The 14,856-nt window shown below is 32.1% G+C and overlaps 1 long non-coding RNA gene across 1 annotated transcript; it reads right to left on the reverse strand.

Annotated features, from left to right (window-relative positions):
• Positions 1-2,443: 2,443 nt before the first annotated feature.
• On the reverse strand, positions 2,444-3,106 carry LOC136227723 (uncharacterized). The gene is made up of 2 exons (XR_010688199.1): positions 2,882-3,106; positions 2,444-2,753 (listed from the first exon to the last, which is right to left on the reverse strand). It is a non-coding gene; the product is annotated as an uncharacterized lncRNA (long non-coding RNA).
• Between the last annotated feature and the right edge of the window lie 11,750 nt (positions 3,107-14,856).

The raw sequence follows: 14,856 nt of genomic DNA on the forward strand, positions 1-14,856 counted from the left end.
TGTTTGAGATCAAAGCTTCAATGATTCAAATGCTGCAAACAATAGTGCAGTTCAGCGGATATCCGAATGAAGACCCAAACGCTCACATTCAAGATTTCATTACGATGTGCAATACTTTTCGGACATATAGGAATGAGAGCGGCGATGTAATCAGACTCAAATTGTTCCCATTCTCATTAAAGGACAAGCCCAAGAACTGGCTGAAAAACGTTTCTTGTTACGTTTACAGTCATATGCCATGTGCCCGATGCACGAGCAAACGCTTTTTGCACGGTGTTTGAAATGATATAAATTTGTATATTTTAAATCATAATCTCTCTTTGCTTTCTTCGGTTTTGAGTTATCTTAATATAAATTTGATGTGCTTTCCACCAAATTGTGCTACCTGAATGAAAAAATTATATTTTTGGCTTCCCTGGTATGAAACAAAAAATTTTGGCATCCACGAATTGAACTTAAAGCTCAAGCTGATAGTTAAGACTCAATGTAAATCTCAAGCTGATAGTTAAGACTCAATGTAAATCTTATATTAACCTCAGACAAATCTGAATCAGACTGTCAAGCTATAACGAACACATTAATATGGAACAAAACCATGAAAACTAACAAACTTCTACCGGAGCAGATAAATAGCTAATAACCAGATCAATGTGAATCAAACAGGAGCATTTACGTTGATTTTAGGGGATTAGTGGACCAAACATGTAACTTCCCGTCAAAATTTGACAATTCTTCATTTGTTTCTATCGATCTTTATTAATTAATATATATATTTGACTTAGTCGTATATAAATTAAGTCATAAGTCTTCCTCTACAAACAAAATTCAAACTTCCTTTTCATAGTTATAAGTTGTATTCGTTAACATTTTTGGTAATAAAGTTAATCTGGAACTTTTCTGATCTTGATGTTTTATGCAATTAAATTCAAGTTTTTTTATAGATTACTCTTTTCTCTTTTTAAAGTTCATAAAAGTTTTAATGCATCAGATTTTCTGTACTCGCTAAATAGTGTGATTGTTGCTCTGAATTTTCCAAATTTCCAATAAACTTCATGAACTTACTTAAAATTATTATTGGCCCCTTCAACTTTCTTAAGTTACATATTGGCTTTTGATCCTTAAAAAGTCTTGTTAGCTTCCTAAACTTGCTCAAAGTTATATATCCTTCCACTTATTCAAATTGCTGCTTTGTTCTGCCACTTTACTGGAGTTAGTTAGTTATTAGTTAAATTAAGTTAATTACATCAAGGTTATATTCACAAAAAAAAAAACCAATTTTAGCGACAAAAATCTTCACGGTTTGTACAAGCTCTAGTGGAAGCTTTGCCGACCACCCTAAATCTATCGCCAAAGGGGATCAGAGGTATAGGTTAGTGACGAAATCATTCCTGGCGGAGCAAGGTAAAATTTAGCGACAGAATTTTAGGTACTGTTTTAAACTCCCCTATGAGTTTTAGTGCTTTGTTCTTTTATATGAATCAATCAATTGCATTATTAACAAACTACTCATTTGGTTCGCGGAATAGAGGGAGAATAGAATAGCTATTCCCACCTTTGGTTCAAGTTTTTTTTTTTTTTGATGTAATAGCTATTCCATGGAATCCTTATTCCTTGTTTTCATGAAATAGCTATTCTTTAATTTATCTATAATTTACAAAATTACCTTCTATTAAATTCCCAACCTTTTCTCTAACCAATTTCTCAAATCCTATAAATTTTGGCGAATCCATAAACGTGAAAAACGCAAACAAAACACAAAAACATGAAATAATGTGAATAACATGAAAACGTAATAAAATTCAAAAAATACAAAAACACGAAAAAAATTAAAATGCGAAAAAGAGAAAAACCGAAAAACTAAAATGTGAAAATGCGAAAAAAGGAAAAAAAACAAAATAACGTGAATAACACGAAAACATGACACAATGTAAACAAACGCGAAAAACAAGAAAACACGAAAAAAACGTAAAAAAGAAAATTCAAAAATCATGAAAATATGAAAAAAACATTACAAACTCATTTTTCACGTTTTCGTATTTTTTCATGTTTTTCGCTTTTTTTCACATTTTCCCACTTTTTTCATGTTTTTCTGTTTTTAATATTTTTTTTTACTTTTCGTGATTTTCGAAATTTTCTACTTTTTGTATTTTCACGTTTTTATGTTTTTAACAAATTTTCAATTTTTTTTACGTTCTTTCACGTTTTTCTATTTTTAATGTGAAAAAATAAGAAATTACATTTGAGAGGGTAATATTGTCTTTTGAATAAAAATTATGTATTTCATTCTATCTTATTCCACCAACCAAACATAGAAATAGTTATTTCTAAAGAATTTCTATTTCATTCTTTTGTTATTCTATTTATTTAGAATAGTTATTCTATTCCATTCCATTTCTATTACAATTAACATTCTATTTAATTGTAATAGAAATGTACAGCATAATTCAACTAGAAATCAACAAATTTCATTATTTTGGATAGTGTAACACAAATTAAGAAAAACATTTCTAATAGAAATCAATCAATTCCTTTATATAACAGAAATATATATAACAACTTATATTAAATCCTATTAATTACAGTGACACTCCAAACTGGACCTTAACATCCAACACATGGAGGATCATTACTAGGGACACATTTCACCGGTGCAGCTGAGGGTGGTGGTGATGGCGATGGATGCGGCTCTGTTGTCGCTGTGGTTCTTTTCCTAGTTATTGGTGCTTGATCACACTCTATGGCCGTGAGGAGTTCTACAACATCAAAGTAAATGGGGTAAATAATTTATTAGTCCGTTACTTTTACTCCGGAATAAGTGTGGCTATATATATATATATATATATTAATGTAAAAAAAGTAATGCGAGAGTAAAATGAATTACCATTAGTGAGTAATGGTCGAGCAAGTGTTGAAGAGGGTAAAGCCAAGAGAAGGAAGAAGAATAGCATATATATCCACAGAAACGCTTTCATTTTGAAATTGAATGGTTTCATTTTTGCAGCTCAGGTCCCTCTCTTTCTTCTAACACCACCTGATTTATACAAATTGTTTAGTGAATTCATTGCATTACTTGGAATAAGTCTAATTTCAGATATTTTTTACTTTGATTTTAAAGAATACACATAAAGCTCTTAACCTATCATTATCATTATTAATTATCACTTTGAATTAGTGTGGCTATACTTCATGACTAATTCCAAATTTCTAGAATATACAGTACAATAATTTGAAATATATTAAAGGCTAAATTAAAAAAAAAAAAACAATAATGTGGTTACCACTATTTAAAAAAACATGCAAGTCTGCGATTTTTTTTGTTACAAATTAAAAATTCAATTTTACATTGTTAGCAAATTCACGAACTTTTTTTTGACATTGTGGTGCGATGAAGCAATTCGATGGCAGTTTGGTAATTTTTGTGAAGTTTCCAAGTTTTAGATTTTGGGGTTTTGGACCCTATTTTGATTAGAAATAGAGCAACGGTCAAAATATATGGAGTCCGCCATTTTTTGGCCAAATTGCATCGTTCACGGTTTTAAAATCACGATTTTTTGATTTTCAGGGACTTTGTAATTTTCTTTATTTCCTTTTGGGATTAGGTTTTAAGGTTTACTATATAAACTATGTTTATTATGTATTAAGCAGCTTTTGATGTTGAATAATACTATTTCGTATGGTCCAGAATTTTCTTAATTTTGGAAGTTGATTAACGAGTATTTATTAGCGTTTGTGATATTCCTGCTACGTCAATTGGTATCAACAAATGAGGTATAGTCATCATGCCACCAAGAAGATGTGTGGATGAAGACTATCAATAGAACGAGATTTAACAACTTGAACATCGAATTCAAAATCGGTTCAAACATTTCAAAAATATGATGGAGGGGATGACTCAGTGAACGTAGTATCATGAATTTGGGTCGGGAACTTGGTGTGGCAGGTTTACTGAGCACTGGTTATCTAATTTAGTTACGTCCTATTAAGATTGCAACAATAATTCAACAACAAGATTGCAACAATAATTATAACATTATTAAAATTTACAACAAGATTGCAACAATAATTCAAATCCTAAACCCTAAACCTGTTGGGAGGAATGATTAGCAAAATGTTCTGGAAGCACATGGGAGGAAGTTCAGAAGCAAAAGAAATTGGAAAATTTAGTCTTAACTTTCTTCATCACATCCCAATCACTCCTTACTATGATTGATGTCTTTATATTCCAGCTAAACGAAAATTAAGTCATTTTAGGGAAATAATAAAAGAAACTCTTCGCAGAACACCAAAGAACTTGACATGCCTGGAAAAAAATATCATGTTAGTGGCTAAATTTAAAAATTTGAAGCCCTTAGTGCCGTGTCTGTAGCCTAGGAAAACGCACTTCACAGCTCTGTCTGTAAATTTGGTTTTGTGTCTCTCCAGAGGTGAGGTGTAAGCTAAACACCCAAAAATTTTAAGGTCTTCTAGGCTGCTGCTTCCCATATATGCGTTCATAAGGAGTCTGTCCTTGAATAGGCACTGAGGGTAGTCTGTTTATAAGATAAACAACATGACTGACTGCTTCTGGCCAATACTCCTTAGGTAGACAACCCTGAAACATGAGGGCTCTTGTAGTGTTCATGATGTCGAGATGTTTTTTTCCACTCTTCCATTTTGTTATGAGGTCTCAGGACAGGATGTTTGATGTGTAATACCATTGGTGGCATAGAAATCCTTCATGATGAACTCAGGTTCGTTATCTATTTTTTATTATCTTCACATTTATGCTGAATTGATTGCTGATGTGTTTGCAAAAATGTTGTAGTGTTGTGCTTGCCTCACCTTTGGTTTGCATTAATGTTACCCATGTATACCTACTATGATCATCAAGTATGGTTAGAAAGTAATGCTTGTTAGAGTGAGATTCTTTCACTGGACCTCATATGCCAGCATGAATTATGTAGAAACATTCCTTTGCTATATTGTGACTTAATGAAAACGGTTGTTTTTTCTGTTTGGCTCTTTGACAAATATCACATGGCATTGCCTTGAAGGAATCGAAATCATTACATGATAAATTAAGGCCTTTTAATTGCTCATAAAAGGGATGGCCGAAACGTAAGTGCCATACATTAGCTTTGATTGATAAAACAGAATGAAAAGCATTTGGTAATGGGTACTCCAGGTAATATAAACCTTCATGCTCTCTAGCCAAGCCAATCTTCTTCCAACGTGTTGTTTCCTGTATTGCACACATTGAGCTTGTTATTACTATGCATAATTTTCTTGTGTCCAAAAGTTTGCTGGTTGAGATTAAATTACATTCAAAAGCAGGTATACATAGGACATTATGCAGAATAAGTTGTGGGCTGAGAGTCATTGTGCCAACATACTCAGCTTTGACCCTTTCCCCATTTGGCAAATTTACCCAACACTTGTCTATCTTGGTATATAAACTGTACCACGTAACATCACAAATGATCTGATCTGTGGCCCCGGTGTCTATTATCCAATATGATGAGGTAGAGGTGGGATTTAGAACTTTACCAGAACTGTCTCCCTTGACAAAAGTGTTGACACTACTGCTCGAGGCCGGAGCTTTCCCTGGAAGGTTCAATGGCAATAGGGCTATAAGTGTTTGATACTGTTCCTTGGTGAGGGTGAATGGCTTTGTGTTAGTTTGTCTACTATCCTCCTCTCCTGAATATCCATTGTCTCTGTTTTGATTCATTGCCGCATTTGCTTTGGGTTGATTTGTTCTGAAAGGATTGTTTTTGTTTCTATTGCCATAGTTCAGTGGATACCCATGCTTTTTGAAACATATTTTCTCTGTATGTCATGTGTTACCACAATATGTGTACAAAGATGAGTTCTTGTTACTGGGTTTTTGATTATTATACCTTGAGTTGCCCTACTTGTTTTGTTTGTTTTGAGCAGTTGTAAAACCTGCGAATACATTAATTGCTTTCATTTCCTTCGTTATCTTTGGTAGGTGCGAGCCCTATCTTTCGTTCATGTTTTATTTCCAAGGCGAATGTCTTGTTCAGGGACGGCAATGGCTCAGTCAATAAGATTTGAGAGCAAATGGTGGAGTAAGAGTCATTTAACCCTTGAAGAAAGGTAATGACTTGATCTGTATCCTGCTGATCACGGAGAACTTTGAACGCATTGCAGGTGCGCGCTGGCCGACAGGTGCACTTGGGCATATGCCTAAGGTTTGTTAATTCATCGTAAAGAATTTTTAAACAAGTATAATATCGTTACCATTTCATTGTTTAAGGTTGTGTATCTCCCTTCGCAGTTCTAATATTCTGAGGGAGTTTGTTTGTGCAAATCGTTCCTTCATATCTGCCCAGACCTGGTCCGCTTTGTCGAGCCACATAATGCTACGAGCAATGGATGGTGCTAATATATTGTGAATTCAAGACATCATCATGTTGTTACATCTTTCCCATTGGTTGTACATGGCGTCGTCGAGCGTATGGGCTTTGATGGTGCCGTCAGAAAATGAATATTTGTTCTTTGACATTAGGGCAACTTTAACGGTCCTAGACCATTGGTGATAGTTTGGTCCGATAAGAACTTGGGACACCAGAGTCAAGGCAGGAGTTTCATTTTGAGAAAGATGATAAGGGCTGTTGGAAGTAATCAAAGGAGCAACCATGGTTGTTTACGAAAAAAAATAGAAATGGAGATCTTAAGGTAATGTTTGCCCTAATACCATATTGGAATGAATGAGTTAAGAAAACTAAATTCTTGTATTTCTCATTAATTAGAAAGCATACTAACCATTACATTTTATATTAAATGCTAGGAGTGCTAATCAAGTAAAATGACTAGGCTAAGGAATCAGGTACAAGGACATGTGGTGAGATCACAACCATTCATCATGGTCTTGTGCAATGGATGGTGGTAATGTTGTTGGGCGAATGATTGGGTAAGGTGAAGTACATTGTGGTGCAATGAACTTGTTCTAGAATGTGCTATAAGATAGAAAAGACTAAAAAGCCTTTGGGTTATTTGAAACGTTTTGTCCAGCATGATATATGCTTGGGACTTGTACTTGCTTTGTACTTGTGATCATTAAGTCTTCTGTTCAAAAGACTTTTCATCTCTAGGAAACCTTCTCTTCTTTCTCTTCTTTATGTCGATGCTTCTTCTTCTTCTCAGGGCCGGCCCTGGGCCTAGGCCAGGAGTGTGCCGGCCTAGGGCCCAAGGCTGTAAGGTAGCTCAAAAATTTTATTAGTTATGAAAAAATATATATGTTATAGAAAACAACTTTACATCAAAATTAGTTAAGTGTCTCAATGGTGAAGCTTGCATTCCTTACCCCAAGGAGCTTGTGTTTGATTCTTAACACAAGCATGTTTTTTTAGATATCCTCAAACAAATGATCCTCTTTTGTTTTCGATTCTGGAGAAAGAAAAAAAAAATTCCAAAATGGTTTTTATTTATTCAAATATAGTTTTTTTTATTCAAATTCACTTTTTTAAAAACCCAGTTTTATAACATTGCTTTTAAAAACTCATTTACAAATGTTTATTTTAAGACTCTAGTATATATATTAAATTTATGAATTTATGTTAAATGATACTTTAAGTTATGTCAAAGGTTTATAAATTAAAAGTTTAGGATATATTTATTAAAGTTTAGAATTTATGAATGGAAAAATGTATCATTAGGCCCCTGATTTTTTATTTTTTGGTTCATTAAGCCCTTGATCTTTTATTTGGATACATTAAGCCCCTGATCATTTATTTTTTGTCTCATATTAAATCATACTTTATTTCTTATATATGAAAAATAATGACATTGAAAAGTAATTTTGATGATATGGTTTAATTGTACTTTTTGTAACCAATTGTGATATTCATGTAAAAAGCTCTAAAATTATTTAGTTTTTTTTTTTAATCCAAATAAGTTAAATTTCTCTTATGAAAATACTACAAGGGGCAAATGTTATCAAATAATACCACATTAGCCAACTGCTAAAATTTTAGATACCACATGGGTTAAATAGAAGTTTAATCCATAATTTAAAGAAATTGTAAACATCTAATACTTTTTTATTTATCATGTATTGAAATACATTTTAAATTTTGTTACGTAAAATATTTTTTTTTATTAAAGGGCCCTTTATTTATTATTCCGCCTAGGGCCCATAGATTATCAGGACCGGCCCTGCTTCTTCTGCACAAAGGTTTCTGTTACTGTAATATGATAGTTGATTACATTAGCTGTTAGCTTATTACTTTTTTGGTTAGTTGAGTTGACTAGCTGGTTGTGTAAACTTGTTTGGTAAAACTTAGCTGATTGTTAATAATTGTTTCGGTAGTAAAGACACGATAAAGCATTTATTTGAGGTTAAAAGGGTAAAAAACTTAGATGTCATTCAAAAGAGATGGAGCAATAAGCTAATTAAAAAAGCTCATAAAATAAGCTTTTTTAGAATTAGTTTTTTGGATCCAATAAACTCTTTTACCAAACACCACTATTAGAGATTTGACTAGTCAAAACTTTTAAAGTGGCTCAAATCTCTAATTTACCAAAAAAAACAATAATTACCAATATATTTAAAATTATTATATATAATGTACATTGCATAAATGTAGAATTAGTCACCAAGAATAGCCAAACTAATTCAAAGTGTTAGAAGAAATTTAGGTAATCTATTAGAATTATTATTAACTATTGGATATATTTGAAATTATTATATTGCAGAAATTTAGAGACTAATTCAAAGTGATTAGGTAATTAGCGACTATACCCTAAAATAAAATAAAAAACTGGGACATAAACTTTATGTGCATTTTTTAAAATTAAAGCAATAAATATCTCTAATTAGACTTTTGCCAAACAATGTGAATTCACTAAAATCAAAGGGTTTTCGGTGGTATTATAGATCCCTCTCTTTGGTCAATTTTTTTTTTGTATAATAGATAGAAGAGAAGACATGCATAAGAGAGGAGAAGGAAGCAGACATTACAGAAAAAATGAAAGGCTTTTTTTCGTTGGTATTATTCTGCTTTGTGTTGGCAACACTTATTATGCCTTCTTCCTCTCAAAGAAATACTCGTCCACCATTCCAATGGTAATTACTAATTGATTAGTTTTCTTTTCTTTTTGAAATGCTATGTTATGTTACTTATAAGTGCTAGATATTAGTTGATTATTAATGCATGTTTGTGGTATTATAACAATAAGTTGAAATTGTTGGGTTGGTTAAGAACTTGTTTTTGTTGTAAAAAGTCATGGTTTCTAACCCCCTTAACCCCATTTTTTTCTAAAAGAAGGCTTAACACTTTTAATTTTTAGCATTCAAAACGATAAAAATTTAGATGTCTTAGTATAGGAAATCAACATTGGACATACAGAAAATTAAATAAGTTTATGTTTTTCACTTTGGTGAAAATGAAGCAATTTTATCATGCTAGAGACTAAAAAAAATTTACCCACCCCTAACGGGTTGGACTTTAAAAAAATTCCGCAAACTACACAACTAAAATTAGCCTCACAAACCTCAAACCCTGGCTCCGCCGCTGATTTATATGCTAAAAGTAGCTCTTCTTAATTATTACCAAACACTTTTTATCTCTCAAATAATAATAATAATAATAAAAATAATAATAAAAGAATTTACTTAGTTTGACATAATTAAAATTATTACTTGACATAATTAAAATTATTACTTGACATAATTATAGATAATTTTTTAAAAATAAATTTCCCTAATTTTTTAATTTATTTATTTGATTTTATTTTCTAAATTGTTATGAATATTATTATTACTACTAGTGGTTTCGAAACACATAATCATATAATATTGGTGCCCGCTATGGTTACTTTGTTTTTTTACAAAGTACCGTTACTTGGTGTGTTTTCACCATTGGATGATGGAGCATATAAATAACAAACAAATAATAATTGTTGTCTCTATAAATTACTTATCATGTTAGAATAGCACCGCAATCACTATTTTTATTATTACTTTTTGAAATCTAAACAAAAAAACTCAACTACAATTAAAATTTAAATAATTTATACATTAAGCATATTATATTATACGTAATAGATGTTCTTTTCTAATAAATATTTTTTTTTTGATATTGTTATTAATTAATTATACATTACCCAACAGTCAAGGAGCAGCTCAAAAGGTGCCTTGCTCTTTTAATCCTGATCCGCCCTGCAGCGGATGCAGGTGATAAGTGGAGCAGTTGTCCACCCTTATCCTAGAAAGAATTAAAAAAGAGTATTTTGCAAATAAGTATGTACGTATTTTAAGAAAATAAATCAGATTATATTCCTTATGTGTCTTATATAATAGATGAATTAGTGATTATATTTCAATATATCATATGTACCATAAATATTATGGCACTTTTGCCACTTTTACTAAGGTAATGTACTATTATACTTTGCATTTTTTGTAATTCCATCAGCGCTATGTTGATTTTTTTTTTTTTAATTCTAGTGGTAAGGCGTTGAACCTTTGCTTGACAGGTTTAAGGTTCGATTCCCCACTTCGTCAAAATTTAGCCCTCATTAGTAGGTGATCTGTAAACCCTCATCGAGGTCTGTAGTTTGTCTTGACCTTGGGAGTGGGTAGACCTACCCTTACCTAAACTTTTTTCGTATAAAAAAAAATTGGCCTCAACATGTAAAGGTTGAAGCCATGTTGATTTATTATTATTATTTTTTGTAGAAATATGATATCTTTTTTAATTCCATATTGTAGTATATTATATAGTTTGTTTCCAAATTTCACTTTTCAAACTCTGGATATAGTTACAAATTCAAACCAAATCATATATTTTATAGTTTGTTTCCTTAGGCTTTGTTTGATAAACCACTTAATTGCTTAAATTAAAATATTAAGCACTTATTTAATTTAAGTTCGTTTGACAACGGTTGTTTCTCCACCACTTAAATTAGTTAATTAAGTTAAAAATCACTTATTTTGATAAGTCAAAATATTTAACTTAACATTTTAAGTTAACATTATCAACTAATATTATTATATAAATTAAATCATTCAATATATTCAGCACTTATAATATTCAGCACTTAAAATTCAGTACTTATTTTTTCAGCACTTAATTTTCAGTTTTATCAAACAGCACCTAAATTTCTTCTAACACGAGCTGATTGATTTTAGTGCATTCATTAATTAATTACATAATGACTTTGAATTAGTTTGGTTATTCTTCATGACTAATTCTATATTGATACAATGTACATTATATATAATAATTTTAAATATATTGGCCATGTTTGGTAAAAAAAAATAAAATAAAAATTCTAAAATTAGAGATTTGAACCATTTTAAAAGTTTTGATTAGTCAAACCTCTAAATGGTAAATTAGGGAAAAAACGCGGTTACAAGTATTTCAAAAAACATGAATGGCTCTGATTTTTTAGGTTACAAATTAAGAATTGAGTTGGTGATTTCCATTGAGAGAAAAAAAATATTTTTTGTTGGGTTTGGTTATTTGGAGAAAAGGGAAAATTTTGGTCTAGTCGCTTGATCGACTAAGCTCTGATACTACTTATTGAAGATGTTACGATAATTTAGTGGAAACAATGAATTAATCGCAGAGTATATAAATAATATTAGACTTATTAAATCTAAGCCTCAGAATGCTTTGAATCTCCACTTTAGGATTCTAATAAGCCTAGATCTAACGGTGAATGAGCAAAATCTACATGCTCATTAAGGTGCATATGATCAAGACTGGGTGAAAGTAAGTGTAATTAGGTAACCTTGTTTGTTTTGCGGTGTGATTAAAGAGCACAGTAAGTTGATGGCACGTAGGTGAGCTAAATTTTGGGTAACTTTCCTTACATCCCAAATTGGAGGGGAATCATGGTACATATCTTTTTCTTCCAAAATTACCCTTTATTTTTTATTTTATTTATAGAAATGAAATGATATAAGAGTAATTTTATATATAATTACATTATTAAATCATCACTTACCTTACCTTACATCCAAACACCACAAGTTATTTCATACAATTCACTTACTTTACCTTACATTATCTTACTTTAATTACACTTCATCCAAACAAAGCTTAAGTTAAAATTTGAGAAGAGGAGTTAAAAATCAGCTCAAACAGCTTCTTAATAACTCTTCAAATCACTAAGAGTATCTATCCTCTTTATTAATAGAGAGCATCTCTCTACTCTTGCTTATTTCATTTCTTATCAATAATTTATTATTGAGGAGTATTTCTTCTCTCACTACCGTAAATATAACAATAATTAATCACTACGTTGATAACCCCTTCAGATGATCGTTCAAACCTGTCATCCCGATGAATATAAAACTGTCACGGGACTCGCTGTCGTTTAATGCATCTTTAGACGACAGTTGCCTTTGTGAGAAAATGGCTTTGATTTATTATGGGGGATTGTGAGAAAATGGCTTTGATTGGTGTGGGTATATTTGTAATTTGTGACTTTGCTCTTAAGAGCTCTTTTCCTATCCCACATGGGAAACTCATGAAAGTTTCCAATGGTATATAAAGGCTTGGGCTTTATAAGCATTTAAATTGTGTTTAGTGGGTTTTGGCAAATATATCACACATGCGTGCACGCTCGTTCGCACAATGCGCGCCCGACCGGACTGGAGCCGAATTTTATTTTTAATTTTCTTCACAATATCTGTTTTACTCCTTTGAAGTTTTCTTCAACAAATTATTTAGTTAAAAATGGATCCTGATTTTTCTCATGTTCTATCTCCACAAACTGCACGTTCTAACATTCATATTTTTCAGCCTTTATATATTCGTGTAGTTTTCAGCTTTCAGATACACCGTTTTTTTATCTCTTCTCTTCACAAACTTTCTGGCCAATCATATACTCTTCCTGTTCCAATAGTTTCAGCTTTGAGTGCACAAGTTCGAAGGTCTCTGTGTTAACCTTGAAGAGCAACCGGATTTCAGATTGCACATCGGTCTGCTGAATTCGCTTTCAAGGCAGTGGCTCCCGCCACGACATAGTTCTATTTCTGTTTAATTTTGACAAGTTTTTTCTGTAACCCTAATTTTTTCCAATAAATGGAAAGGGATTTTCCTTCGTAATTATGTCTGCTCTAATTGCGAAATCCCTTCCCGACATCTCCAAACTTGAGCCTTTGGACAGTCTTAATTACAAAAGATGCTCACAGAAAATCCTAATAATTTTTGAACAACTCGAACTGGACTATATTGTTGTCTAGGATCCACCCTCTAACCCAAACAGACCTGCCCTATCTCTGAATTTTCAACAGTATGACACCCAGTCTCCAAAATACGAAAAAGGCAATAAACCAGTTAGGGGGTCATCTCCTGAATCATATTTCCAACCCATTGTTCGACATTTTTGTCAATAAAAAGTCTGCCAAAGAAATCTGGGATACTCTGAAAGAAAAATATGGGTCTGATGATGCTGGTAAACAAAAATATGTGGTTGGTAGATGGCTGAATTATCAAATGGTTGATGAAAAAACCCATCATTGACCAGATTCATGAATATGAGAATCTTGTTGTTGAAGTTCTGGGCGAAGGCATGACTATGTATGATCTGCTGCAAGCCAATATCCTCTTGGAGGAATTTCCTCCTTTCTGGAGTGACTTCAGAAACCACCTGAAACATAAGAAGAAAGACTTCAGTCTCCAGGAGCTTGTCAGCCACATGAGAACTGAAGAAATAAATAGAATGAAAGATAAGCAACTTTCCTGAAAATCTATTTCGTTAATGTTAATATTGTTAAATCTGTTGTGGTGCCAAAAGACAGGTCCAAAGGAGAATCAAACAAGTTCTAGAAAAGCTCAACCAAAATAAGCCTTTCAGAAAAATGGAAGAATTCATAAGAGAAAGGTTGAATGTTTTGTGTGTGGAAAACCTGGCCACAAGGCATATTAGTGCTACCAAATGAAGAACCAATAAAACACCAATCAGAATACAAACAACAAAGCTGCTCCACAATCCAATCTGGTGGAGAATGAAGAAATTATTGTTGCTATTGTGGTTGAATCAAATTTGGTGAGAAAAAAACGGACTGGGTGCTAGACACTAGAGCTACAAGGCACCTATGTTCAAACAAAGAGCTGTTACATCACTTTGAGGACGCTGCTGATGGAGAATGCATCTATATGGGAAACACCACAATAGTTGGTGTTGTCGGTAAAGGAACAATTTTAATTAAATTAACTTCTGGAAAAAGCATGTCTTTAAACAATGTGTTGTATATGCATGCCCTTCGTAGAAATCTTATTTCTGGTAGTTTACTAAATAATGTTGGTTCGAAAATTATTTTTTAGGCTGATAAGGTTATTCTCACTAGGAATGGGACTTTTATGGGAAAAGGGTACCTAGCTCATGGCCTTTTATTTTAAACACTGTCTATGTGAATTCTGTTGGAATTAATGCAAGTACCTCTGCTTCTGTTTACTTGTGTGAATCTATTGATTTATGACATGGTAGATTAGGACACGTAAATTTTGCTTCCATTAAAAAGTTGGGAAATATGCATGTTATTAATGTTGCTAATTATGAAATTAAATCCAAATGCTTTGTATGTGTGGAAGCAAAATTTGCAAAGAAACCTTTCTTACCTGTTGAGAGTAGAAGTACCGAACTACTTGGTTTAATTCACTCTGACTTGGCTAATTTTAAAAATTCTGTTAGCAAAGGTGGTAAAAGGTATTACATGACATTTGTTGATGACTTCTCTAGATATGCCAAAGTATATTTACTAAAATCAAAAGATGAAGCTGAACAAATGTTTATTAAGTTTAAATCAGAGGTAGAAAATCAGTTAGATAGAAAAATAAAAAGGCTTAGGTCTGATAGGGGAGGAGAGTATGGAACTATTTCCTTAAGTCTTTTTGT

The sequence above is a fragment of the Euphorbia lathyris genome, chromosome 4 (genome assembly GCF_963576675.1).
Source record: "Euphorbia lathyris chromosome 4, ddEupLath1.1, whole genome shotgun sequence".
NCBI classification, from domain to species: Eukaryota; Viridiplantae; Streptophyta; class Magnoliopsida; order Malpighiales; family Euphorbiaceae; genus Euphorbia; species Euphorbia lathyris.